Genomic DNA, 27,061 nt, shown 5'->3' on the forward strand with positions numbered 1-27,061 from the left:
TGTATATAACTTTGGGTAGTATAGATATTGTAACAATATTGATTCTGCTGATTCATGAGCATGATATAGTTTTCCATCTGTTTCCTCTCACTGCACCTTTCCTCGATTTTTTTCAGGTAGTTCTGGGACTTCCCAAAGAGCAATTCTCAGATTGGTCTTTTTCACAATTTTACAGAACTTATTTGTTTTCTCCTTTCATGCTTCAAGTTGCTAAAGGAGTATCTCTTCCTATTACCGACACCACAATCAGCAGCTTTGCCTCTGAAGAATATCACTGGGGTGCTATTGATGCCTGTTTATTTCTGAATTTTTAGGGTATTAAGATCTTCACAAATGATATTTACTAAGTCAAGTCCACTGTGTTTGGTGCCAGCTCATACCAGGAAAAAAGTTGTGGTGCTAATTCCCTTTTGTAGCTACTAGTAATTCATACCTTCAATATTCTACATAAATTTAAATAGAATAGTCTTAAAACACACACACACACACACACACACACACAGTCTTGCTCTAGACTGGGTGACAGTCTCTTATTTTTTCAAAAAATATTAATTTATTTAATAAAACTGTTCTCAGCACTGGGATGCAATGGAAAATAAGGTAGGCAAGATTTCTCCTCTCATAAAATGTCAGTCTACTTGAGTAGGCAGATCAAAAACAAATATATAAAAAAAATAATTACAAATTTTGATAATATAAAAACAAAAGATATCTGGGATGCAACAAGATGGAGGAGACCTACTTTAGTCCCTACTTTAGAGGATGGGAATAATCTGTTCATGGAGAAGTCACTTTAGCTGACTTCAGAAGTATGAGAAAGATTCCTCTACCCCCCCCCCCCAAAAAAAGTAAAGATCCAGGAAAAAATATTTTTAGGCAGAGGAAACAATATGTTTAAAGACCCTGATGTTAAAAACAACTTGGGTCTGTCCCAGGAGATGAAAGGAGGCTGAAGAACTTGAATCAGTAGTTTCTGGGATAAATGTTTAGATGGAGTCCTCCGGATAAGCAGTGTGCAGACCATGCAAGGCCTGAAGGCCAGAGAGAGAAGTTTCCACTAGACTTTCAATGGACGATAAATGGCAGCTGACAAGGGAATGGCATGAAACTATTTACCTTTAAAAATACCAGTCTGGCTACTGTGGTGATAATGAAAGAGAACAGACTGAAAGGAGACAGAAAATGGAACTAAATTATTAGTCCAAGGGCACATTGAGAACATTGGCCTAAACTAGAGAGAGTGGAAGGAGAAAAAAGAGGACATTGAGACACATATTAGGGAAAGATTCTAGCACTGACCCTCTTCCTTGAACCAAATAGTGAATGTCAATCATCTATTCCGTTAGTCCTTTATATCAACAGACCTCTATGGAGCATGTTTATCAGTCCTTCACTTTTGCCTGAAACTTTGATGGAGATAGCTTTTGCATCAGCTACCAGTGCTGCTACAAATGTATTATACATATTCCTAAGCAAAAACTTAAAGTATTGAGTTAATAAAATTTTGTGAACTATATCAATTCTTATCAAATAAATCTGATCATAGTAACCAGATTGAAGATGTTGTCTGAGCTTATCTCTTCCACTGAGTTTGTCTAAGATACCTAAGCAAATGTTATCCACCATGCAATATTCTGCCATCCTTCTACCTCTATAGGATGTCACCATACCGCAAGCTTGACCTTCATACACGGCAGGAAACCAATTTTCTCAAACCATCATTGCTAAATTTTGTGTTTCTCCCCAGATGAAGAAAAATGACACCAGCAGTTTTGATTTTACCCCCATTAAGCCTACTGCTCCATCATAACTCAACAGCTGCCATTTTTAAAGTAAAACAAAAAGCCCAAAGCAATCCTGCTAGATTGGCCAAAGGCCAGGAGCATGACCAGGCTCCCACGGGTCTATAGTAAGAACAGATATGAGTGCATAAAATGAATCTTAAATTAGAAAGTCAGTCCAAGTAATCAAAGCTATCATCAGTTAAGGTTAAAAAGTCAAAGGGTCCAGGATATCAAAGCAGGGATTAGTGGAGATCCAGGTGGTCAAGCTTTCAGCATCAGGGAGGTATAGCAATGGGAATAAAAGCCCTGAACGACCAGGGTGTCTAACCTCTGACGGCTTCCTCCTTCTACTTCTTCAGTTTCAATGTCTTTCCTTCCTTAAGGCTAGATTGGATGACTACTCATATGATCATAATATATCCTTATTCCCCTGTCAGAACACTTATATTTCATCTTAATTGCTATTTTAATCTCTTTAGGTTGCTGTAACAAAGTACGTAGACTGGGTGACTTCTAAACAAAAGAAATTTACTTCTCACAGTTCTGGAGGCTGGCAATCTAAGATCAGGATGCCAGCACAGTTGGGTTCTGGTGGGGACCCTCTTCTGGCTTCCAGATTGCCACAACTTCCTGTTGTATCCTCACATGGGTGGAGGAACAAAAAGACTAGAGAGCTCCCTGGGGTCTCTTTTATAAAGGCATTAATCCCATTCATGGGGGCTCTACTCTAATGACCTAAAGTACCTCCCAAAGGCCTCATCTAATACCATCACATTGGGGGTTTAAATTTCAACATATGGATTTTGAGGAGACACAAACAATCAGTTCATGACAACTGTTTCTTACTTCTCTGTACCTCTCACTAGATTATAACCAAAAGCATGTCTTAGTCATAAATGCATCTTCAGAAACTTATAGCATGACTGATACAAAACATATTCTCAAAAATGTTTATTACATAAATAATTGACTGACTTCCTCTTACTATCGGAGTGAAAATAAGAAGCCTTGGGTCTTCAATTGTGAAGTCTTAAGGTTAGAACTGGGGGTAAGATAACTCTTGTCAAGCTGGTAAGCCATGGTAGGTCTCTTGCTAAAAGAATTAGGCTTAATTATGTTTTAAATTTACTAGAAGGTAAGATTCAGTTGCCCAAGTTAAATGTATTAGGAATCCAGGAAATGAAGAAGCCATTTACAACCAGCTTCAGAGCTCAGGTTTTCAGGGTGCATAAATCATTTATTTACATATAGTTTTGTACACAAATATCAGAAGTCACATCTACATTATAAAATATATTTTTGACATTGTAAGTATGGTAGGAAAGGTATTTTAAAGTATAAAATATTGATTCAGCTATGTTGAAATATAAGATACATCCTGTATCATATCTACATACAGGATGAAATTGATTAAGAAAGAAAATTCGTTTGCTAATGCTCTGAAAAGGAGGCTAATTAAATTGATGGAGTTTTGGGGTGTTTTTTCTCAAGGAAACTCTTTGAAGGAAATAAACTGCAGGTATCGATGTAGGCACAAAACAAGGGCACTGCTGGAACCATTTAGAGAGACTTCTTCACGTCAGTGTGGGTCACGGTGTCTGAATAAAGTCCATGTGAAATTATGATGCCTTTTCTAAAACATCTAAGACAAAGATAAAGGTCAGGATCATTTTGTAATTCTAGGACACCAAATGACCCAATGCAAGAAGCTTCAGGAGACAGAGGTTTGAATCCACAAGGCTCTGTGGAGGTCTGAACAATGGAAAAATTGTTCAATAGACTGGGAATATGGCTATGAAAAGAAGAAAAATGCCTTTCAACATCCTATATGACTTGATAATGAAACATCTGACCTATGATATCTCTTTTGCTAAAAATATTGTAATCATAATCAGAAGTAAGTTTCAAGAGCAGGCATGTGTATCTATGAAATGTTCATGTATGCCCAAATCTAAAAAGTGGTTTCATTAATATTCCACTAAATTTTGACATGAGACTTACCTAACTCATTTTATGTGCATCAACATTGCCTTTGAATAAAGATTTGCTAGTTTCTTCCAAACGTTAGTGTGTTAGCGTAATTTCAAATGTTCAAAGAGCATGGCACAAATATTCTTTACCCAATAAATAAATTCAATAAATAAATCCTCCTTTTCTTCCCTTAGATAATTCTCTCTCTGAATTTCCAGATGGGTAACAAGAGTTGACATATGATAATTCAAAGCAAATGTGCTCTCTTGCTCTCTCCTCCTCTAGCACTATTCTCTCTCTCTCTATCCCCACCTTTTCTCTCCTTTTCTCTGTCTCTCTCTCCCTCTCTGTCTCTCCATCTGTCTGTCTGTCTCTCCCGCATGCACACACACACATACACACACTGACATTGCAGAGTGAAATACCTGGCTAACAGATGCATTGCTAGAACAGATATCAAACTGAGAGCCCAAAACGCAAAGAAAAGAGAAGATAAAACGCTCCTGATAGTATACAAAGAAGAAACTGGCTAATTGCCAACTCAGAAATGAATTCTTTAGGTAATCGTTTTCAAATCATGTTCTGTAGTTTTTAATACTGGAATAAAAAAAATGAATATGTAGAAGCTCAGAGCAACCCAAAGGCTTTCACACTGTTTCTGGCGTCCTCTAAAATTTCAGATTTCTCTCTTTCACATATGAGCCAATCAAGCTTGCACAGAAACACAGATCAAGTGCCACGAAACAGCAGGTCTCTTTTCTTTAAAAGAGCTGGATGCATTTTATGAGCAAAGTTTAAAAATAAAATGACAATTCATTTGCTTCATATGAGTGCTCACATTTTACAGAATTCTTTTGGTGAAAACAACTGCTATGGGCTAAGTTGTATTCTCCCGGAATTCACATGTTGAAGTTCTAACTCCCAGCGCCTCAGAATTTATGACTGTCTTTGGAGACAGAACCTTTAAAGAGGTGGTTAAGTTAAAATCAGGTCATTAGAGTGTACCTAATCCAATATGACTGGGTCTGTATAAGAAAAGGAGATTAGGACCCAGACGACAAAGACAGAAGGAAGACCAGGTGAACACATCAGAAGATGGCCATCTGCTAGTCAAGGAGAGAGGCCTCCGGGGGAACCAGCGCTGCTGACTCCTTGTTCTCAGACCTATAGCCTCCAGAATTGTGAAAAAAATAAATTTCTGTTGTTTAATCCACCCATTTTGTGGTACTTTGCTATGGCAGTCCTAGCAAACCAATACAACTATTAACTTCCTAAATTCATGGCAGTAAGCACTCCCTACATACAAATGCTGATGTTACTCACAAAGATCACTTTTTCATAAATATCACCTGTAACAAAATAGAAATATCACAGAGAACATTACTTATAAAATGAACTAACACATTCTGCGGTTGTGTACATGTCTTCTTTAAAAGTCCAGACAAGTGTTTCATACCTTTAGAGTCATAACTGATTCTCAAGAGAACAGAATTTGTCCATTCAGGACTCCAGGCAGATAGCCACACTTTGAGAATAGCCGAGGACTTTGGTATAGAAATAAGAAAAGGATTGTCTGTAGGGCTTGCTTTGTGGAGCTATGATAAGTTTTCCCAGGCAGGGGAGAGTCTGCCTCAGATCAAAACAAGCTGTCCCATGTTAAAGTCACATTGAAACCTTATTTCTGATCCTAAGTATCCTATAAAACTTCGAGCTGATGTAACAATTTGTTCTAGTTACTTGTTACATGTCCGCCTTAATTCATTGGACCAAAAGTTCCTCTAGAGCAAAGATCACATGTCTGGCACATCAAAGGCATATGTGTTTGAGAAGTTGATGAATGAGTAAATAAATGACTACAGAAATAAATGAATAAAAATAAATCAAAGATTCAGGGCATCTGAGAAAATTCCCAACAGCAGGCAATCTACAGTGCAAGCAGATGAATTGTCTAACAGCAGGTATCAGCATAACACAGTCACTGGACAACACATATTATTCCACCTCTGGAGGCATTATTCAATCTCATTGCAATTTAGTCCTAAGAAGATTAGACCCAGTTACATTCAACCTTTTTTATATAGTTACAATAGATCCAACAACCCAACTGAGTCACCACTAAATCAATGAACTTCAGTCTCTCCTTCCAAAGAATGGACTGATCCCAGAGTCCCTAGGAGTAAGGAGACCTGCATTTGCAAAGTGCTTAAGGAACAGAACATAATTAAGCTCCATAAGGACAAGTTACATGTCCATACTTATCCCTTGTCATGATACATATTGGGTTCTCAGTACATACTGACTGATTGAATTAACTAATATTGACTCACTTTCAAAATATACCCAAGTTAGCTCAGACATATAATACTTGCAAATGAATAAAATCTGTGCTGTAAAACAAATTTCAGTAATTAACTGATCCAGAAATACCAGATATGAATGGGTGGCATTTAATGAAGCCAGCCCCTCCAGGATCATCCCTCCCTGATTCATGTACAGCCTGTCAGTCAACCTCACACGACTCCACTCAGTACTTGGTCTGCAGCCAGTGCTAAAACATGTGGGTCGAACAGCTTCATCAAGGTGTGTTCCCGGACACTCACCATACCTGTTATTTTAATGTGAGTTGAGCATTCATCATATTAATTATCTATTCATACCACCTTAGCGATCGAATTATTCAAAAGGCCGTGGCAATCAAATTATCCAAAAGGTTGACTATTTACTTTTTTGACACAAGGGAAGAAGTTGTTGAGGGAGGAGTGAAAAGGGGGGGCTGGAGCTGATAAAAGAGGTGTAAAGGGAACTGAGATTAATTAGACACATGCTATGTGCCAACCACAGTGATAGGTGTTTAACATTTCTCATATTAGTTCTCCTAACAACCTTCTGGGTCAGGCACAATTGTCTCCACCTTACAGATAGGGCAACTGAATCTCATATATTCACAGTGATCTAAAACAAGAATTATTTATTCATTTCACAATTCTTCTAGTCAGTAATAGAGAGGCTGGGTTCAGCTGAGAGATTCTTTCAGTATCTGTTGGACTCCATCAAGCATTGCTGTTTTTGTAGTTCAGCTAGGAAGCTAGCTCAGTCTGGGGGATGGCCAGTTGTCACACCTGTCCTTCATGTGGTCTTTTGTCTATGTGTAGCGAGAGGTCTGGGCTCAGAAGTGCTACACAGCCACTCATTCTATTGGCTACCTCATTCTTTTGGCCAAAGCAATTATAAGGCCAAAGCCACCAAGGGGTGAGGAAATAGAAAACACCTCTTAATGGGATGAGCTTCAAAGTGACATAGATAGAGGGAGAGTAAAGAATTGGAAACATCTGCAATTAAATTATTCTAGATATCAAGTGGTTTTCCCAAGATAATCCAGCTGATAATCACTGAGACAAATTTTGAACTCAAGTCTTAAGTCTTAACCTTATATTCTTATTTTCTCTTTGTTGTCATTATTCTCTCTTAAAAGAAGGTATAATTAGGTATATAGTGAGTGGGCCAGGCATGCCAGATTCTAATCAAACTGAAATAACTCTCTATTTCTCCATACTTTTAGAAACCTAATCTTTACCTAGAGGTCATTCTGAAATAAACAAACCCTCTACCTATGGAAGAATTCTCCTAGGATAAACTGTTTTGCTACATTAATGCCAAGCTATGTTTCATATGCATCAAATTGAGCAACTGCTTTTGAAGCATTTTATCTGAAAATCATTACATACAGAACTATACAAAAACAAATACTAAAAAAGTGGTCCAAACCAAGAAGCATAATTTTCATTTTATAAGAACAGTAAAAACTCTGTGTGTGGCTAGAGTTATAAAATATCTCCCTGGTTATCACAATGACTTCATTTAATAATGCTGCCTCTATATGTAAAGAAGATTTTAGAATAGAACAGTGTTACCGTGGACCTTGTCTCTATACCCAATAGCCAATTTTGATCTATCATCTTCTTCCTTCATAAAATCTTGTTCTGACTTTTCCAGATCCTTTCATATTTCTCTTCTCAAATGGTTTCTTTCAAGGTGTGTTATTCTAAGTTGACTTGTACTTAGTTAAGAGTCTAACTGCTTCCCTTTTTGGTACTCTTAGTTCCCTACCTAAGCAAAGTTGATTTGGCTCCCAGATTAAAAACTGCAGATGGATTAAAAATTTATAAATGATAACGATGTTAAGTTTTATCTCTGAGGTCTTCTGTTTCTGTGCTGGAAGCAAATGTAAATACTGAAATCTTGCTACCTTCTGTGGATATCTGTTGTTTCTCCGTGTCCTCCTCCTTTATGAAAGAATACCTTGATTTTCCTTTCCAGAACCATCTCTACCCACCAAATCAACCACCTGGTTTGGGTATGGCTCACTATTCATACATCCTCAGCTTCATGAGCAGTCACACAAACTAGCCCAGCCAATTAACTTATTCGATCCTACTGGACAAAGTAATTGGAGGAATTGGTTCAGATTTGGACACATGATCAAAGCCAGGCCAACTCAAATTTTTTCTTGACTTCTTAGGAAACAGTCTTTTTTAACCTGGGTTGCTAAACTTGCAGAATGTAAGTCTGGATCTACTAGGGGCACCATATGGAGAAAGCAGATCTAAAAATGAAGCCTAGCCAGAAAAGCAGAGCCAGAGGTGACTCCTCCTGAACCAATTTGAGTCACTGAGTGTAGCTGGAGACAGGCTACAGATAGATTTTTCAGCTATAGCGCCAATTTCTTTCTTATTTAGGCCATTATTAGTCAGACTTCAGTCACCTATGACCCGAAAAGTCCTGATTAATGCACTACTCTAAAGAGGTGGCACTGTTGCCCTGGTGACAAATAGCACAGGTAAAGTGCTTAGGAAAAGTTAATTCATAGTGCTTAGAAGAAGTTAATTCGCTTTCATGAATCTAGCCTTACATCCTTTATTCTAATCTGGACAAAAAAATGTCAGGATTGTTGAGAAGGAAAATCTCTTTCTTCTATAATCAAACAAATGAACCCCAACTTCAGGTTTCTGCTTTTGTTACCTTAATTTATTGAGTCTTCACAACTTTCAGAATGCTTCAAATTACGATCCATTTTGTGAGTCTTGTAAATCATAATTAATCTTTGCAAAGCACCTTGAGATTCTTAGGCGAGAGACCAGGTAAAAGACAAAGCAACATTATTAAATAATTCAACCATTATTACTCTTTCAAGGGAAGATACAAGAATGAAAATCTTCAGGGAACATGATAATTACTGAGACAATAATGAAGAGCTGATTAGAAAAAGCCTCCTCATCCCTGAAAATAACAAAATCTTCCAAGAGCTTTGGGTAGATGCATGGTTTGTGTTTAATATCCCTTTATTTTTCACAGACCCTTGTCTGTGCCCCCTCAGCACAAACAAAAAACACACACAGACCCCAAAGAAAGAGTATTTCTGTGCATTTGAAAAAGGTTCTGGGGAGAACATGTAACAGTTCTCATATAATAATGAAAATGTCATCTCATGAGACACTTACTCCGAAAGAGAGCTGCCTGGTAGAGATGAATGTTTTAGAAAGCAACAATCAAACAACAGGAAAATATCAGAAATATCAGTTCTAACTACTTATCAGAAAGCTAGAAGCTGGAAAAGCAAGCTTTTCAGAAACTAGAAAAAAGCAAATGGCTCATTCTAGACAAACTGCTTATTTGATAGACACAGATTTAGGGTGTGACTTGTGATTTGGTAAAGAGGTAAATTCTAGTTGTCCTATAAACAAGTTTAGGAGATGCCTGGCAGATGCATCTTTTGCAGTCCTCACATCAGGATTAATTCCTATGGTGCCACATCACTTCATATAAAGGTCAAATGAAGAAACACTCAAGCGATAATGATGAAAGAACAGGTCATCTCCTAAGAATTAATGACTGGAGGGAAGGAATTGATGGCCTTTGGCTCTATCTTCAGCCATTAACCCCAGCTGGCCATTAATCCTCAGGAAATGCCCTGTGCCGGGGATGTTATTGCTGTTATAAACTACAAATGAAGGAAACTGCACATGCTCAAACATCAGGGCAAAAAATTTAATTTAATGAATAAATGCATTCTGAAAAGCATATGCAAGATAGCTTGGAGAAATAGTTGATCTACATGTGATTTAGCCAGCTTGCATTCATCAGCTCCTTTTTAGTTAGGTTATAACGAAAGCTACAAATGGTGCCAAAACTAGACTCAGAACCTGACTGGGTTTACATATGAGTGCTGTGATTGATATTCCATTATTGTCAGTGTTCTTGATTAGTGCAATATAATTACAGGGTTTATTGCTTATGTCAGTGAAATTACAGAGAGGAGATTAGCAGCTAGCGGAGGGTTTTACAGACATTTCCAAAGGTCTGTCCGCCCACTGACTGGTTGATGGAGTTGGTATTTTGCTCCCTACCAAACTATTTGTAAAAGGGAGCTGGACTATTCCACAGGCCTTTGTGAGTGACATTTCCGGAACTATCATCCTTCTGCCTGAGGTGATAATTCTCCAAATTGGGTTTGCATGCTGAAAAAAAAAAATCCGAAATTTAATCCTTATAGGCTGCTTGAAATGCCATCTCTGCAGGGACTCATCCTGAAGCAGTACTTCCAGAGTGACATGAAAGGATTAAGAGGTAAATAAAGGAATTGGGCACACTCCAAAGTCAATTCATTCAAATAGCTACTTGTAGGAAAAACAAAAAGTAAAAGTAACACCACGTTGGGATTAACAGTGAGGAGTAAAATTAGTTGAGACATAATAAGAATAGCATTAAGCAACAGGAAGAAATATCCTGGACCAGAAATGTAAAATGTTAGCTGGTGTTACAAAAACTCAAAGGTAATTTAGTTTCCCAATGGATGCCATTAGATAATCTTTGCTAAGTGCTAATCTCTGGTAGGATTCATCTTTCAATCAATAAATCAGGCCGGTTCTGCCCTCTTAGATAAAGAATAGCAATGAATATGTGGTGGAGGGAGTCTCAGAGAGATAATGTCTACATCTCATAATAAATTTTATATGATAGTAATATTTTCTAAATTGCTATTATTTCTGAACGCTATAGCAAGATGCAACGTAGGCATTTCTACACCAATTGTAAAGATGAGGAAACTTTAACTCAGTAAATGTTCAAGATTCCATAGACGGAAAATGAAAGAAACAAAATTTGACACTAGGGCTTTCTAACTCCAAAGCCCATTCCCTTTCCACTGCCTTTCCTTAGAAATGATACTGCTATATGTTATTTCATTCGTCTGGCCTGTGACTCTTCATAGTGTAACTCTCTAGTGTCATCTTCCAGGGCCCTTTAAACACGCTCCAGTCAAAATGACTTTGAGCCATTCCTCAAATGTGTGCTGGTGATTCCTCCACACCACTGTCCTCACCTGTGGAGAATGGACTCACTGTTCAGTGCCTCTATGCCTCCTTCTCCGCACAGCCTCTTCAATACCAGGAAAATGCCGTCTTTCCACCATCTGTCTGACCACCCATGTATCATTACCAAGGCACTGACCTTTGACAAACTTTTCTTGTTTCATACTTATTTGCATATGACACACATTCACTGTTAACTTATAAGCCTTTTTTAGAATAGGTATTAGTTATATTTCGTATCTGTCTCCCGTCATTACAACATCTTACAAAACAGTTAGATAAATGAATGAATGCTACCATCTTTCTACTTATAACTTTTTTGGATTTTCTGATTAGTATCTGTAAGCCAAAGAAAGGCTGCCAACCAATAAAGTAATCACACATGACGGCTCCTAGATCTTTTCTGGAAAATTTTCTGATTAGATTATTTGGCCTGCATCCCCCAAGATAAATCCTGGCAACTCTAACAAGGCCCTGAGATCCCTGAGACTTAATAGCTATGTAATGATTGGTGCAGTCAATGGCCTGTTTAAAAATGGTACTACAAGAATGACAAGAGGTAAACTTCTGCCAAAAAGACTTCAGTAGATGAACAACTAGATGAATCTACATGCATTGCAACCTCATAAAACCAAGATCAGATGTGAGTCTAACATTTTATTAATCTTACTTCTTAAAATGGGGTCAAAAACGAATCTCAGTATGAATCGCTGAAAACCATCACAGCTAACTGGTTCAACTGAAACTCATGGCATTTGGTATGTTGGGCTTTCTTTAAATCATCCATTTGTATCACGAATTGCCTTGGTGACTCATCAAAGTCACTTAAAGCAGCACCTCGAAAACCTAACTTGGGCGTTGTAAGGGCAAAATCATGAAATTTCCCCAGAGGAGGGAAGCAGCTGCCTTCTTACCCTTCTGAGAGTGTCTCCTTGGAAATATAATAAGACTGAATAAGAGGCCCAACCTTTTGATTTTATAGTGCAAGGTTGTGGGCCTTCTGACCCTTGAAAATATAAATGTGTACCTCCAAAATTAACTCTTTCGTAAGGTATACAGCAAACACAAGGGACATCTTTCTATCTGTCAAGGAGATAAGAAAGTTTCAATTGCTCTTTCTTCTGCTTCATCACACACATTTGTATGAAATTATGTCTAGTCACTTTCATGCTGCCTTACATGCATGTAAGCCTGATAATGCTTACTCTGCAATAAAATGTGTTTCCTCTGGTATCTACACTGGCACAGAGGGGTCTTTTGTTGGCAGGACTGTTTTATTCACCAACAGTGTCTACTAAGGAAGATAGATGGATCATAGGCACTTATCCAAGAGCATAGTAGCTTTGTTACATACATTTCTTTATTGAAGGGAGCACGATTTCTAAGATATATGAGGTTCCTATTGATCTAGACAGTTCAAAGCAAACATTTACCAATTTAGGGGAAAAAAGTAACAGAAGTGGGATGAGAAGGAGAAGGAGGAGGAGGAGAAATAAATAAGTAAAGGACAAGAAAGAGACCAGTTACTAACAGCCAGAATGATTTTTAAGAGTGTGAAAAAGCAATTCCAAACTGGCATCATACAGCATACCTGTATGGGATTGCGATCCACTGAAATATCAAGTGTACATCCAAACCTATTGAAACTACATATTAATCAGGTAAGATGGCTTACATGTATTAAGCCATACGTATTAGGAAAGAAAAATTGTAGCCAAGGGAAGTAATTTTTCTTATTGTAACAGATTAACACAAGTATTTCAAAATTCAAGTAAATAACATGTGACTAAAGGATATGGACATTTCTATATGTAGTCTGGCAAACTATATCTGGAGATAACAGTAAGGATACTAGAAGAAAATTTAAACATATTTCTGTGAAGAATCTATTAATTAATCTATGAATTAATCCAGACTGATTAAGTTATCTGATCTACCATCAGTTTTTAAGGGAAGATATTTACCGAAGCATTTGGGTTTTCCAATAGAGTCTAATGATATGTTTTCAGAGTTGCTGATTTACTACTAAGTAACTTTGCCATAATTGGCTTTATTTTGGAAAAAGAAAGATCATTTTCAATGGTACACCTCACCTCTTCCCCAAATATTGACTTTCCTAATAAAAATATCAAAAATAAGTCCATTCATTCACAAATATTTTTATGTATCAGGCACTGTGATGCCACTGCAATTTATGAAATTGTAGTCATCGAGGTCTTTTAGAGGAATAGCTAAAGAGCCTCATGTCCCACATTGAGTTGTTTCAGCTTCCTGTTTAAGAAACTCTGGTGTTTAGGTAACAAGGCAAGGCAGAGCCACCCAGCCCTATCATAGAGCTCCTACATTTTTTTGAATCCTGGCCCATAGGAAAATAAGTCCTTTTTCCTCCTTTCATCCTGCTTCATATAAGGAAGGCCTTTGATGCCTCTACTGAGTCATTCTTAGTCCCTGACCTGCCCAGCAAACAATGTGTATGGGATGGTTCACTGCTTAACAAATAAACACCCTGATGTTTGGATCCATTTTCCTGTAATTCTGTGTAACTTGAAATTGGGTCATAAGCTCTGCCTCCTGTAAAAGCAGTAGGTCAAGAAAACCATTTCATAACTTCATGTGAAGAAATAGTCAGACTCATGTTACCATGGCAATTATGAAATAAAAGAACAGAAAAAAAAATAGCACAAAAAAGTGAAAGACAAGATTCTTGTTAAAACAGAAAAAATTTCTTGTGCCAACATGTTTTCATAGGAAAAAATTTGGTATCCAGCCCCTGTTTGCCTAAGAGAAGGTTCTAGAATTCTATTTGAATACTTCTTGAGGGGAGAAAATGTATCCACCTGAGGCGAATCACAATTGTCAGACCAAAATTCATACCTTCCAACATTTTATTTGGATGAAATCAGGTTAAAATGAGTATCTGAAGCAGCCTCAAAGATTACAGGGCATAAGAAAAGATCTTTTCTGGCAGCTTGCATAGGTGAAGATATACCACATGATTTGCAAGGTCAAGCTTTGCAAATTGATTAGATGCTTCTGGAGTCCAGGCAAGAGTCACAAACAAGTATGCAAACTGGGTAGAGAATAGTGGAGACTATGGCCCAAAAGGCAGAATGCATGACCAAATTCGATTTTACAAAACCCTATGCAAGACAGATACCCCACTTGAGGCACTGGCTTATGATCAGTGGAGCACATTATTTTCTGCAGAGGAGGGATAACTGGGCTTGAATCTAGGGAGTTTATACAAGAAGCTGAGAAGTGACCAGCTTCTCCCCTACAGTGTGTCTTACTAAGTGGCTCCCCAAAAGCTCTGGGGCTCAGAGCTTTGCTTTCTCCTATAAAGAGAAGGCTCTATGTCAGTACTGCCCATTCCATCCTGCTAGTGCTGCAAACACCTGAAGCTAAAATGCTGCTGGATACCGGTACCCCAAGGCCCAGCATTGAGCCATTACCCTCGGTGTGCTCAGAGGTGGTGTCATGTCAGGGAACAGTTTCCACGCATTCTCTGCCATGAGTAAGACTCTTGGGCACCTGCCAGCTGGCACATGAATGTGCGCGACTGATCTCAGCCGGCATGGGCAGGACAGCTTCTATGGATAACAGTTTTCTTTGAGTCTTGTTTTTAGACCTTGAGGCTTCATTTTTCTCTTTATTATAGCCTCCTTCTTGAATTCTCTGCTCTTTTTTTTCCCCCCTAGATTTCTTCTTACCTCTTGGCCCTTCACTAAGTCCCTGAGGAGATGCTTTTCCTCTTCTACCTCTTAAACATTACAGTTTGCTAGGGTTCTGTCTTCGGTCCACAGCTATTCTATTAATACATAATCTCCTTGTAGGCGAGAAGGAAGAGGAATGATAAGTCTGTATAAGAAGAGGGAAAAAATGATTTCCAGGAAGGTAGAGGACTAACAAGAGCCAAAGCTTATAATAGAAATCTGCCAAATGGTGTGAGAAGGAAAGGTGTGAGTTCCGGAGGAAGCACAGGAGACAATTGGGAACCAAAGGCTGTGCATGCCAACATCTATTATAAGGTTATAGTTATAATTTTACCATGGATTGAGTTGCTACTCTGTGCCAAGCATTATTACATGCATTTTGTAAGCATTATCACATCATCTAATTATCAAGCCCACTGAACCAGATATTAGTACTACTTTGCTTTACAGAGGAAACTCAGACTTGGAGAGATTAAGAAAGAAAGAAACTTTACCATATTCCCTGGGTAGAGTGGATGAAGGGGATTCATCTCGGGTCCTGGCTGAATACAAGCTGATTCTCTACAATATCAAGATATGTGGCTATGACAATAGCTCTGATAAGAATTATGTTTTCTGCTCAGCAGGCGAAATCTTTAGTTAGTGGTATCTCTGCAATTCTAGGGGGCTTTAGTACCAGATTTTTTTGGCAGCATTGATAATTATGAAGGGAAACAAGTCTTTTCCTTCTCCTCATACTTTTATATTCTCTCCTATCTATAGTATCTATAGTAAAACCCCTATACTTTATTCCAGTGAAGAGTGTTGGTAATATTATCCATCAAAACACAGAACTCTTATTGGCCCAGGTTTTAGTAGTGACCTGACTCTGCTTTAGAATTTCAAGAATTCTGATTATCTTTCTCTTTCAAACTCCTGCTTCCATGTGTTAAACTTATCTGGAAATGGCCTGCCATTTAGATTTGAGAAAAAGTTAGAAAGCTTGAGCCCAGGAAAACAATATTGTCCAATCCAAGGGAGAGTTTTGCCTGTACTTGGGTAATGTTTCTCACTCACATTGTTTTCTGGTAGGAAACTTCCAAGAGAAATGGGAGGTGGTAAGATTTGCAAGGTCCTAAGATTACCTAAGAATGCTGATGCTGTGATAATACATAGTAATATTTAGAAATGGAAAAATAAGTTTGTATACATGTAACTTTAAAAAAGTCAGCTAAAGTAGAGAGTAGTGAGCAATTATAAATTGTTTCATTGTGGATTCTCATATTTTTAAGCCTGTCTCTGGGATTAAGAATCAATCAAGCTATTTAACAGCACCCCATACCTAAATGTGGCCAAAATTGTTCTACTTCCCATGAGTACTTTTCCTGCGTTGTGTCTCTACCTAGGAAACTGCGGCTTCCCCTGCCAATAAAGAATAAAGAAAGCTTGGCAAGTAGCAGCAGTTTTTACTGTCTTGTCCCAGCTTCCTTAGAGCCAGCAAGGGCCTGCTGAGCTCCTACACAACCACAAATTAGCATTACCCAACCTTCAGGCAGGCTGAGAGGCAGGTGGAACCTGGGAAGGGAGGCACAAATGTTTCTGCTGCAAGGGCCAGGAGCTGTAGTTTAACTGGGGGAGAGGCTCTCTGAACAAAAAGGTTTAAGGTCGAGAGTGTATCACCTGACACAAGGAGAGCACCAATAGCCACGAACACTGAGGAGTCTGCAGCCAGAGCTCAGGTGCTGCATTGAAAATTCCAGACAAACATCACATAAAAACAGTTTCCTGGAAATACTCTAAACTGCAGAACACACACACACACACAAAAAATAGTCCTCTTTAAAATAGAGTTCTAGAATTCTGTAGGGGCTCTTGATACCTGGTACTACCTGATTTGGCATGAGGGTTTTGTTAGGCAGGTAGGATCCATACCTTGCTAATATCTGCATGTAACCCAGGATGTTAAACTGGCAGTTTGAACTGAGTGACCAAGAAACAACGTTGGTGACCAAGAACAGATCTGATGACTTAGATGACCTTTCAAAGAAAAAATAAATAAATGAATGAATAGAAAAATAGCTGAGAAAAGAAAATGGAAAAAAAAAAAGATTTGAAGAGGGTTTCTTTGGACAAAGCTGTGCTACAAGTTCTATCTTAAGGAAATGGATTTGGTGGGGAGGGATGCCTTGCTTCTCACTTCAAGTCTAGTGAGAGGGCTTTCAAAAGAAACACCCGGAGAGTTTGAGATGTGCTCCCTGGAGTTTGGGAGGCACATTAGGGGTGTCTGACGCAAGCCTGGAGAATCCTAGAGGCAAGGCTGGCTAAAGCAGCCTGTGTTAGCAGAGTAGAAGGTTGTGTCAAGGCAGTAACTACAGAGGACCTGATGATGTCCAGCCAAGATGTTGTCTATCAGTTTCCTAGGCGTACCATAATGAATCTCCTCACCCTGGGTGGCTTAAAGCAACATAAATTTACTTTATCACAGTTCTGGAGGCCAGAAGTCCAAAATCAAGGTGTCAGTAGGGCTGTGCTTCTTCCAAAGGCTCTATGGGAGAATCCTTCCATGCCTCTTCCAGTTTCTGGGAGCTCCAGGCTTTCCTCGGCTGATGGCTGTATAACTCCATTTTTGCCTCCATCTTCACATCACTTCTCCTCTGTGTCTCTTCTCCCTCTGCATTTTTCTTCTAAGGACACTTGTCATTGGATTTACAGCCTACTTGGATAATCCGAGATCATCTCATTTCAAGATTCTTTAATTACTAATATATCTGCAAAGATTCTATTTCCAAATACGGTCCTGTTCATAAGTTCCAGGGGTTAAGATGTGGACATGTCTTTTTTGATGTCATCATTCAACATTGGCTTGCTTAGATGGTGATTCTGCAGGGATGTTGATCTAAGTTAATTTTTAAAAGGGACCTTGACCAAGGCATCAGCCAGTTAATGAAGAGACAACAATGGAAGGTCTTTATAGAAGGGTAGCCAGAAAATCAGAGGTGGCCAAGAAATCAGAAGCAAACAACTGAAGAAAAGGAGCCGACTATTTTGCGGAAGTTATTGGTGATTGGCTCAGCTGTGGAGCTTCTGAGACAACTCTGAGAATCACCCAAGAAAGAACAAGAAGTCTAAAATATCAGCCAGACCAGCAAGAAGAAAGCCAGCTTACTTATGTACTAGTTGATACTTTCCTGGATCCCCTTCTCCTTCTCCCTCTCCTGCTCCAAACCTGATGAGGTCCGAATCCTCAGTTAACAAGTTGAGAAAAGAGGACTAGGAGAGAGAAAAAGGACCACTCACAGCACCTTCAAAAACAAAGACATCATCTGCCCATGGCTTTCTCTGGGGAAGGAGCTCTCTCATTGTGCTGAAATATGGATGCCATGATAATTTCTACCCAATAAATATGCCCCTGGCAACAGCTTAACCCAGAAAAAGCTCAAGAAAAAATGATCACATAATAACTTTCTTCCTGGTGTCATTAGGTTACATTAGTCTTACCTTTGAATGAAGACTGAAGAGTTTACCAATATATAGGATTTGAAATTTTAATTTCTAAGTTATGGTTGTATTTTCTACCTTACATTGACCACAGGACTTTATATTTTCTAAAAGTAATCAGAAAAAATGCTAAGTCTGTCTAAAATCTCATCCAGAGGCCCAGAAAATTCTTTCCCCACTGTATACATTTATAGAAGCAGAAGACATTAAAACATACCAAGAAGTTGAGTTTTCATCATCTTCCACAAGCCTTCATTGGTCAAGGTACTAATTACACTCATAAAACAATATCCAAAAGGGTTCCTTGATTCAGAGCATTATTAAGATGACCAATTGCATTGATTTATTATTTGTTGAGAATTATTGTCCCCCAGTTTGGAAAAAGAAAATGAGAATTAGATTCACTTTACTCTATAGACCAATATACAAATGAGCTCTAAAGAATATTCAATGGGATCTGACATCAACCTTCAATTCATCCTCATATGCAAGATAAACCTTAATCAGTGTAGTAAAAGATACAGGTTGGCTTTATCCTGAGTCCTGTCCTCTGTGTCACAGGCTGACACTATGCAGAATGGTCCATACTGAAAGCTCTGCTTTTTGGTCCTGGTTTTTTTAAGTCTGCCTTCCCTTATACATTTGCCTGAACAAATCTTTAAACAAACACTCTTTGTCAAACAATTTCAAAAGAATGCATTTTTCCCCTCCAATACTCTGCAAAAGGCAAATTAGGGCTGTTGTTGCTACAGCCCTGGGCAATCTGTGCTGAGTGGTATGTGGATCTCTCTGTTATCACTTTACCAGTGCAATTCTCTCTGTGGGGGGGATCAGTATTCTTCTACATATTGTAGTAAGAGAAAGTGAATTTAAAATGCATTCTTGCACAAATAATCACTTCTTGGTTTGAATGAAATATTAAAATACATCTCCCATTATGCTAAAATATGGAGGCCATGATAATTTCTACCAAATAAATATACCGCTGGCAGAGCTTAGCCCAGAAGAAGTTCAAGAGAATGATCACACAGTAACTTTCTGCTCAGTATCATTAGGTTACATTGTTTAGATAAGTATGAAAATTCAAATGGTAAACAGCTACATATATGTTTGTGGACATAAACAAAACAAGAGATGTTATTTCACAGAATAACCTAGCGTTACAGAATTGCTGGAAGTTAAAAGTCTATGAATATGGAAAATCTAAAATATAAGCACATGGGAATCTTTATTTAAATACATCATTTAAAATATTATATATTAAGAACGTTCTCTGAATATTAAAACATAGGCTCCTGGTGAGATTGCATTTGATGATATTTGTTAGGTACTTATATGCTGTACATTGCCTTCCAGAAAGAAGAAGGAAACTCAAATATTTCCCAACTGTTTTACTATAACATGAAATAAAGAGGACAATTTAGTCATTAATCAGGAACTAATTTTAAAAATACCACCTGTGCAAGTGGATCCTGTATACCAGAATCTTATGGTACTTTATGTCTAATACCGTAATAAGACTCTCAGTGCCCACACAAAATCAAAAAGACTGGTTAATAATGTCCATCCTTCTACCTCTAACGATTATATTGACTAACAGTTCTGAAGCCTCACCTTGCATCAGGTATACATGCTTAAAATGCTCTGTTTCATTTAGTCCTCCCATTCAGCCAGAAGACTGAAGTTCCCAAATTCACACAACCAGACAAGGGCAGAATCACAAAATACTTCTCCTTTTCCCCTAAGTCCTGCTCAAGAGCAGCCCCGTTCATTGCTCAATTTACTAAACCATTACCTCTTGGACAAAGAGGGAGCCATTAATTTATTTTTAAGGAAAGCGATTACTTCTCTAAAGGAAAATTAATTACCCTCCAAGTATCACCATCTGTTTTAATGTTTTCAAGCCTAAACTTTGAGGAGAGACACAGTAACTTTAATATGTCCCCAGTTGTAGGGTCCAAATGACCTTTGTCATTAAGAACACAGAGCAGAATCATCCCACATCAAGAAACTGAGTAGAAGAGTGATGCTGTATGTGGGATCAAGGAGTTGTCTCCAGAGCCTGTAAAATGATTCACCCAATACACAGCATAGCTGCATTTATAGCTAGAGGAGCTCAAAAATTACAGAATCCGATGGTCCACACATAACATCATATTGCTGAGATGTCGCAATCAGAAGAGAATCCGAAATGACAATGGATTCTAGAAAAATAATTTGTACGATGTTTTTACTTCATAGGAAAAAAGTTTATTTGCCAAAAAACTTTCATTATGTATTTATTACATGTAATCCATGCTAGTTTCTGAGATATACTTGTGAAAGTACCAATGGGCCCTAAGAAATTCATAGGCTACTCTACATGGATTTTCTACATTTAGCCCTAAAATCCAGCCTATGAAAAAATAATTATCGTATTTTACAGATGTGAAAGCAACAGCTCAGAGAGGTTAATATGTTCAAGATAATTTCAGGTTGTAAATTTTCTTCTATGCTTGATTTAAAACTGCTATTGCTACTTAAAAGAGTGCAGAGAGATATTTGAAAGTAGATGATTATGACTTCAGTCAAAATCAGTACCAATTATGTTTGCAAGTCTTAGATAGAGCTAATATTTGAGCTCAAATGTGTCTGACTGAAATCCTGGTTTCTTAACCATCCAAATCTATATGAGTCCAATGTTTTGAATGATTTAAATAATTTTTTACTTGGAATAATTTTAGATTTACAGAAAAGTTCCAAAGATAGCACAAAGAATTCCCATATACCCCTTACCTGGCTTCAGTTTCTAATCTTATCACCTTGTATTTGTCAAAATTAAGGAATCAACATTAATACATCACTATTAACTCCAGACTTCACTCAGATTTCACCTGTTTCTCCATTAACGTCATTTTTCTGTTGCAGAATCCCATCCGGGATACCATATTGCAATTAGTTGTCATGTCTCCTTAATCTCCTCTGGGCTATGGCACTTTCTTTCCTTGTTTTGCATGATCCTGACAGTGTTGAGGGGTACTGCTAAGGTATTTTGTAAAATGTCCCTCAATTTTGAATATTCTTTTGATCTAAAATCCTGTCTTGGGTCAATGTGAAGCACATCAGTGCACTTTCACGTATTACCCAGATCCAAAGAAACTTGAGAAAGGAAGTGCTGAAATATACTAAGAAAAAGTATGTTTAAGGAGGATAAACACACTGGAACTTTCTAGGGTAATAGAAGTGTGCCGTATCTTGCTAGCGGATGCAGGCTTTTCTGTACAGTTTCACTTCTCCAGTGATAGGGACTCCAAAACTATATTCTGTGCATTCTAGGCTTGAACAAATCAGTAAATATGTTAAAGAAAATAGGAGCCAGGTTTCTTATTATTAGAGAAGGGAGTTACAAACAAAAGGGAAGGAAAGAAGAACCGAGTAGCTACAGCTGTTCCAAACTTAGAGCAGCAAGAGGTCAAACTGTCCCAACACTCAGGTTGGATTCCTCCTTAGGCATGTTTTGCTTGAAGCTCACAGTGCTAGCCTCACAGCACATTTTGTTTGTCTGTTTTTATTAATTATTAATAAATTTTAAAAAGGTGACCCTTTGTTTTGTCCGAGCAATAAGGTGGGTCGCAGATATGCAAAGAAAGGCACAGTGTGCCAGGCCTGTGGGCCACACTCAGCATTTGGCATTTGCTCAGCACCTGCTGGCTTCTCTAGGCAGGCCACGAGTTCTCCTGCTCACCTTGGCACCCAGCTCCTTTCTTAATTTGGGTTATCTTCCTACCCTTCGTAAATCATTTGGTTGGTAAGCCCTAGGAAAAGTTTAAAATGTACTAAGTAATTAAACCTTCACTAAATGAGTAAATTTCTCTTATAATGAGATAAGGTTGAGAGAACAGTGATCACCCTGGAGAAGAGAAAGAGTAAACCAACATAAGATGTGTGTCTAGACAGGCACTAACAATCTCCCCATGCAAGTGGCAGCATTTCAGTGCTTGACAGTCACACACCTCCATTCTCCTTTGCCTTTGCCTAAACTCTTCATGTCAGAAAAAGCCTCCCCTGGAAACTGGCATAAAGACAAAGCAAACAAGCTTTTGTGTGTTGTCTGTCCTTGGTCAGGAAGGTGAATACTACAGGAAAAAAAAATTTCTTGCTCAAGCAAGAAAAGTTTGCAGAGCAAAAAGGATATATAATAAAGTCTTGCTGCTGTTTCTGCTCTTTGAGGATCAGTAGAGATGGATTCTGTGACATCTCGCTATTAAAACACCCCAAAGATAGGTCACTTGCTTACTGATGAGGTCTAAATTTTATTGCCTTGCCAACAAACCAGAAACCCCCTTCTCTATACCTATCTCAGAATAAATGTATCATGTAAGAAATGGGGAAAAGGATGATTTTAAACCACAAGGAAAAATAAAATGTCAGGATATCCTTTGTATTTCTAAATGAGTCCATCTCTTTTTTGTTTGACTGAATAACTAGATGTGTTTCCTATATGCAAAGGAGGCAGATTTGGAGCAGAGAGATGGCAAAGAGAGTTTAATTGGAGTGTGCAATTGAGTGAGAACTCTGACTTTCCAGAGGCAGCAATCCAAGAGAGAAGGGTAAGAAAAGTATCACAAAATAACAGAAGCAGAACCCTCAGCTGGCAGTATGGCCAGTTAGAACCTTCCACAGGGAATGAAGATCAGGGATCACTAATACGGAATTCTAACTTCCCATAATACTCATTCAATAACTGGGTCGGCTATATACAGCTATCTAGAATTCTGTGGTTGCCCTGATAGAATCAAAAAAGGGGCTGCTTGCCCACCAGAGTCCATGGCAACAGTGGAAACTCAGATATAAAGGCGCTATAATACAGAACCAGTGACAAGAAGTCAGTGGAGGAAGGACACTGGAGTCAGGTGATTGTGAAAGCATTGTCTCTGGGGAATTTACAGGAATCAGAAAAGGCAGTGGACACCCATGGGACAAAGAATGAGAGTATGACTTGGTCTTGCCTAAATCCTAAGGAAAGAGATGACTCAAACTCACATTTTGGTTACAAATATATTACTCATTCTGTGTAACTGAACTGGTATAACCAAAGATGTATGAGCCTTATCAAGATTTGAGATCTACAGTTCTTTTCTTTATTTCAAAATATTAAGGGGGTACAAATGTTTTAGGTTACACGGATCACTTTTGTAATGCTTGAGTCCCAGCTATAGGTGTGCCCATCACCCCATATAGTGTTCATAGTACCCATTAGGTAGGTTTTTCCTCTGTCTTCCTCCCTCTCTCCCCTGGTTGATTCCCACTGAGTTTTCCTTCCCTCTGTGCACATGTATGCTCATCGGTTAGTTCCAATTTAATATTGAGTATATGTGGTGCTTGTTTTTCCATTGTTGAGATACTAACTGAGGAGAATGGTCTCCAGTTTCATCTAGATTGTTGCAAAAGGTATTAATTCATCTTTTCTACGGCTGAGTAGTACTCTGTGGTATACTATATTTTCTTAATCCACTCATGAACTGATGGGCACTTAGGTTGATTCTACATCTTTGCAATTGTGAACTGTGCTGCAATAAACATTCGAGTGCAGGTGTCTTTTTTAATAAAATGACTTCTTTTACTTTGGGTAGATATCCAGTAGTGGGATGTTGGGTCAAATGGTAAGTCTCCATTTATTTCTTTGAGGAATCTCCTCATCTTCAACAAAGCAGACAACACACACTGGGGAAAGGAAGCCCTATTCAATAAATGGTGCTGGGAAAACTGGATAGCCACATGCAGAAGAATTAAACAGGATCCCCTATCTCTCACCATATACAAAAAATAATTCAACATAGATGAAAGACTTAAATGTAAGGCATGAAGCTTCCTACTTTTAAGCCTGAGTAGTTTAAAATCAAGCACACTAGTAAATCTCTAATACTCTTTCACATTATATTATCATCCAGCCTATCTAATCACTCCAATACCAACCCAGCACTGAGCCTCGACAGGCACATATTAATGCAATTAGGGAGTTAATTTTTTGGAATGTGCATATCTGTAACTGTTAACATTAGAATAGTCCTTATACTGCAGTCTTCAGGAAAAATCAAAGCAGCAATATCTAAAAAAATATCAAGGAACTAAAAACTGAAAGCACAGAGAAAAATGCCACCAGCTATAGACAGTAAAATCTATTCTGCCTGACTAGCAACATGTCAAAGAATCAATGCCTGTCCTGAGAGATGAACATGAACTAGTGCGTGAAGAGCTGCATGTTCAAGATTAAGATTGTTAAGTGATAATTCACAAAACACTGAACCCAGAGTTACAGTCATGCTTCCCTCCCAGCATTCGGATCATGGAAATGGACTTTGTCCTTGCCTAACAAGTTCACATTTCTGCTTCTGTATTTCGTTCTTCTCTCCAGCAGCAATTCATTCTTCTAACAAATGCATTTTTTCAGTAAATATTTACTGAATTCCTGTCATGAGACAGGCACTATGTTAAGCCTTAATAGTAATACAACACAGAACATTATCCCTACCTGCAAGGAGCTTACAGACTAGTGGTAAACAGGCAATTACCATACAGGGTGCTCTGATAGAGATAGAAGAAGCAAGCTCTTTTCATATGAAAGAACTCTACATATTTCAGTATGGTTCATGCATATGATACAAAGGTAGTGGCAAGAGGTGAAGTAAGGAGGCAGCAATGAACTTGGTCATGAAGAGCTCTGAATACGGGGCTTTCGTGCGAAGCCGAGTAAGAGAAATCTCCGGAGTAAGAACCCATTGGAAAGTGCAGGGCTGGAATTAGGAAGATCAGTTACAAGGTGACCCAATAAGGCAATTGTAGTACAGACTAAGATGGCAGAGTGGAAATAAATGGGTGCATAAGTAACAGGATTTGGCCAGTTGGATGGTAGGGCATAAACTGTAGGAGGAATTAAAGATAATGACCAGCTCCATGGTTTGGATAAGTAAAGATACCATTTACTGAGCAGTGGAAGGAGAATTGGGCCTGGAGCTGAGAGTGCTGGTGGAGGATGAGGAGAGAATTAGAGGTACATGATATATTTATTAATAACAGAAGTAGAAATGTCCAGTACGCAGCAGGATGTTTTATTAGCAAGGACTTTTTGTTAAAAAGTGGCAGATTTCAATCACGCTAGGTTTAACAAAGACCATAGTTTACTATAAATATACCAGGGTAAGGATGTGTCTGTCCCTCAGTAACTATAGCATTCCAGGACCTAAATGCTTTCAGGATTCTCTTGGCACTTCTCGTCTGTGTTCTTCTATTTCTGATTATTTTTTTAACGTCTTAAAAAATTATTATTCTTGAGATATGCTTCACATAGATTAAATTTCACCATCTCTTATTTACAGACTGGCCTTCTCTGTTTACATGGAACACATGAAAGTAAACGTGGCTGCCTGCAACTCCCAAGCTTTGTACCCTATCATTAGAGGTGACACTTAAAATATTTAACCGCCAATCAGAATGGATGGGGTTCTTAATGACACTGCTGTCTTTGACCTGCACAACCATCCTGATTCCAACCCAGGATCTCAAGGAAAGGTTAACCTGATTCCCAGTCTCAAGCCCAAAAATCTCAGGACACAAATTTATTGGCCAAGTGTGGATCAAGTGCTCATGCCCGGACAAATTAACTGTGGTGCAGGGAAGGGTCACACGATAATATGACTTCAACACGCAGATGTAAAGCGAGGGTCATTCCTAGAAAATGAATCCTCATCAGAAAACCCCTTATATTTTTACTGCAGACATCTAAGTCTGAGCCCAGGAGAGAGGTCAGTTTGGGGAGGTCATAAGCATATATGGATGCTAATGATGCCATGGGAACAGATGGAGACCATTTAGGGAAGATGCATATGGAAAGATAAGGCCAAAGAGAAAGAGCTTTAAGGGTCTAACAATAATGACATTTGTCAGAGGAAACAACACCTTGAGGGAGACTGAGAAAGAATGACCAAAGGAGTAGGAGGCAGACTTTATTAGAGAATATGGTCTCATGAAGCCAGAGGAAAAGAGGTTTAAGATGACGCTGTACGTAAAATGTGTAAAATGGGGCAGAGGTGTCAAATGCCCTTGGAGCGAGCAAAAAGAGGTCTTTGAGAGCTAAAATAAGAGCAATTTTGATAGAATTGCAGGGACATGAACTAGATTGTTGTGGGTAAAGGTGTGAGTGGAAAAGCCAAGAGAGGTGACAGCATGTTACTGTCATGCCTCAGAGGAAGCTGGATGTCCCCATCACACACCTAGGACATTTTCATGTATGTAAATATATAACTAGTGAAATCTGCCACAGCTCTCTGATTGTTTTCATTTCCATTTTTTGACACCCTGAATCATGAATTCTGGTTCTGGATCATGTTTTATGCAAATGTGCGTTTCCCAGGCTTATGTTCATTATGAATATAAATTTTTTTCTACCGAAGCAATATAAACTATGGAAAAAGTATGCAAGTACTGTGTGTAGTAAAATCATAAAATATCCATTAAAAATCATAATTCATATTACTCTAGGGTATTGCAATTCTCAATGCATTTTTACTTTTACATCTCATTCCGTAAACTGTTTCTAAGTGGACAAGAACTTCTTCCTTGGAAACAACCTAAATTGCCCTATATTCAGTGATATATTCCTCTAGCATTCAGCTCACTGGCAAGACACCTCAATACACAACAGCTATTGAGATCTAAATAGAGTTTAATACAAACTACTTATTCAGAGAAGGCTAACATTTTCTCAAGCAGC

The sequence above is a fragment of the Eulemur rufifrons genome, chromosome 24, assembly GCF_041146395.1.
Source record: "Eulemur rufifrons isolate Redbay chromosome 24, OSU_ERuf_1, whole genome shotgun sequence".
Taxonomy (NCBI): domain Eukaryota; kingdom Metazoa; phylum Chordata; class Mammalia; order Primates; family Lemuridae; genus Eulemur; species Eulemur rufifrons.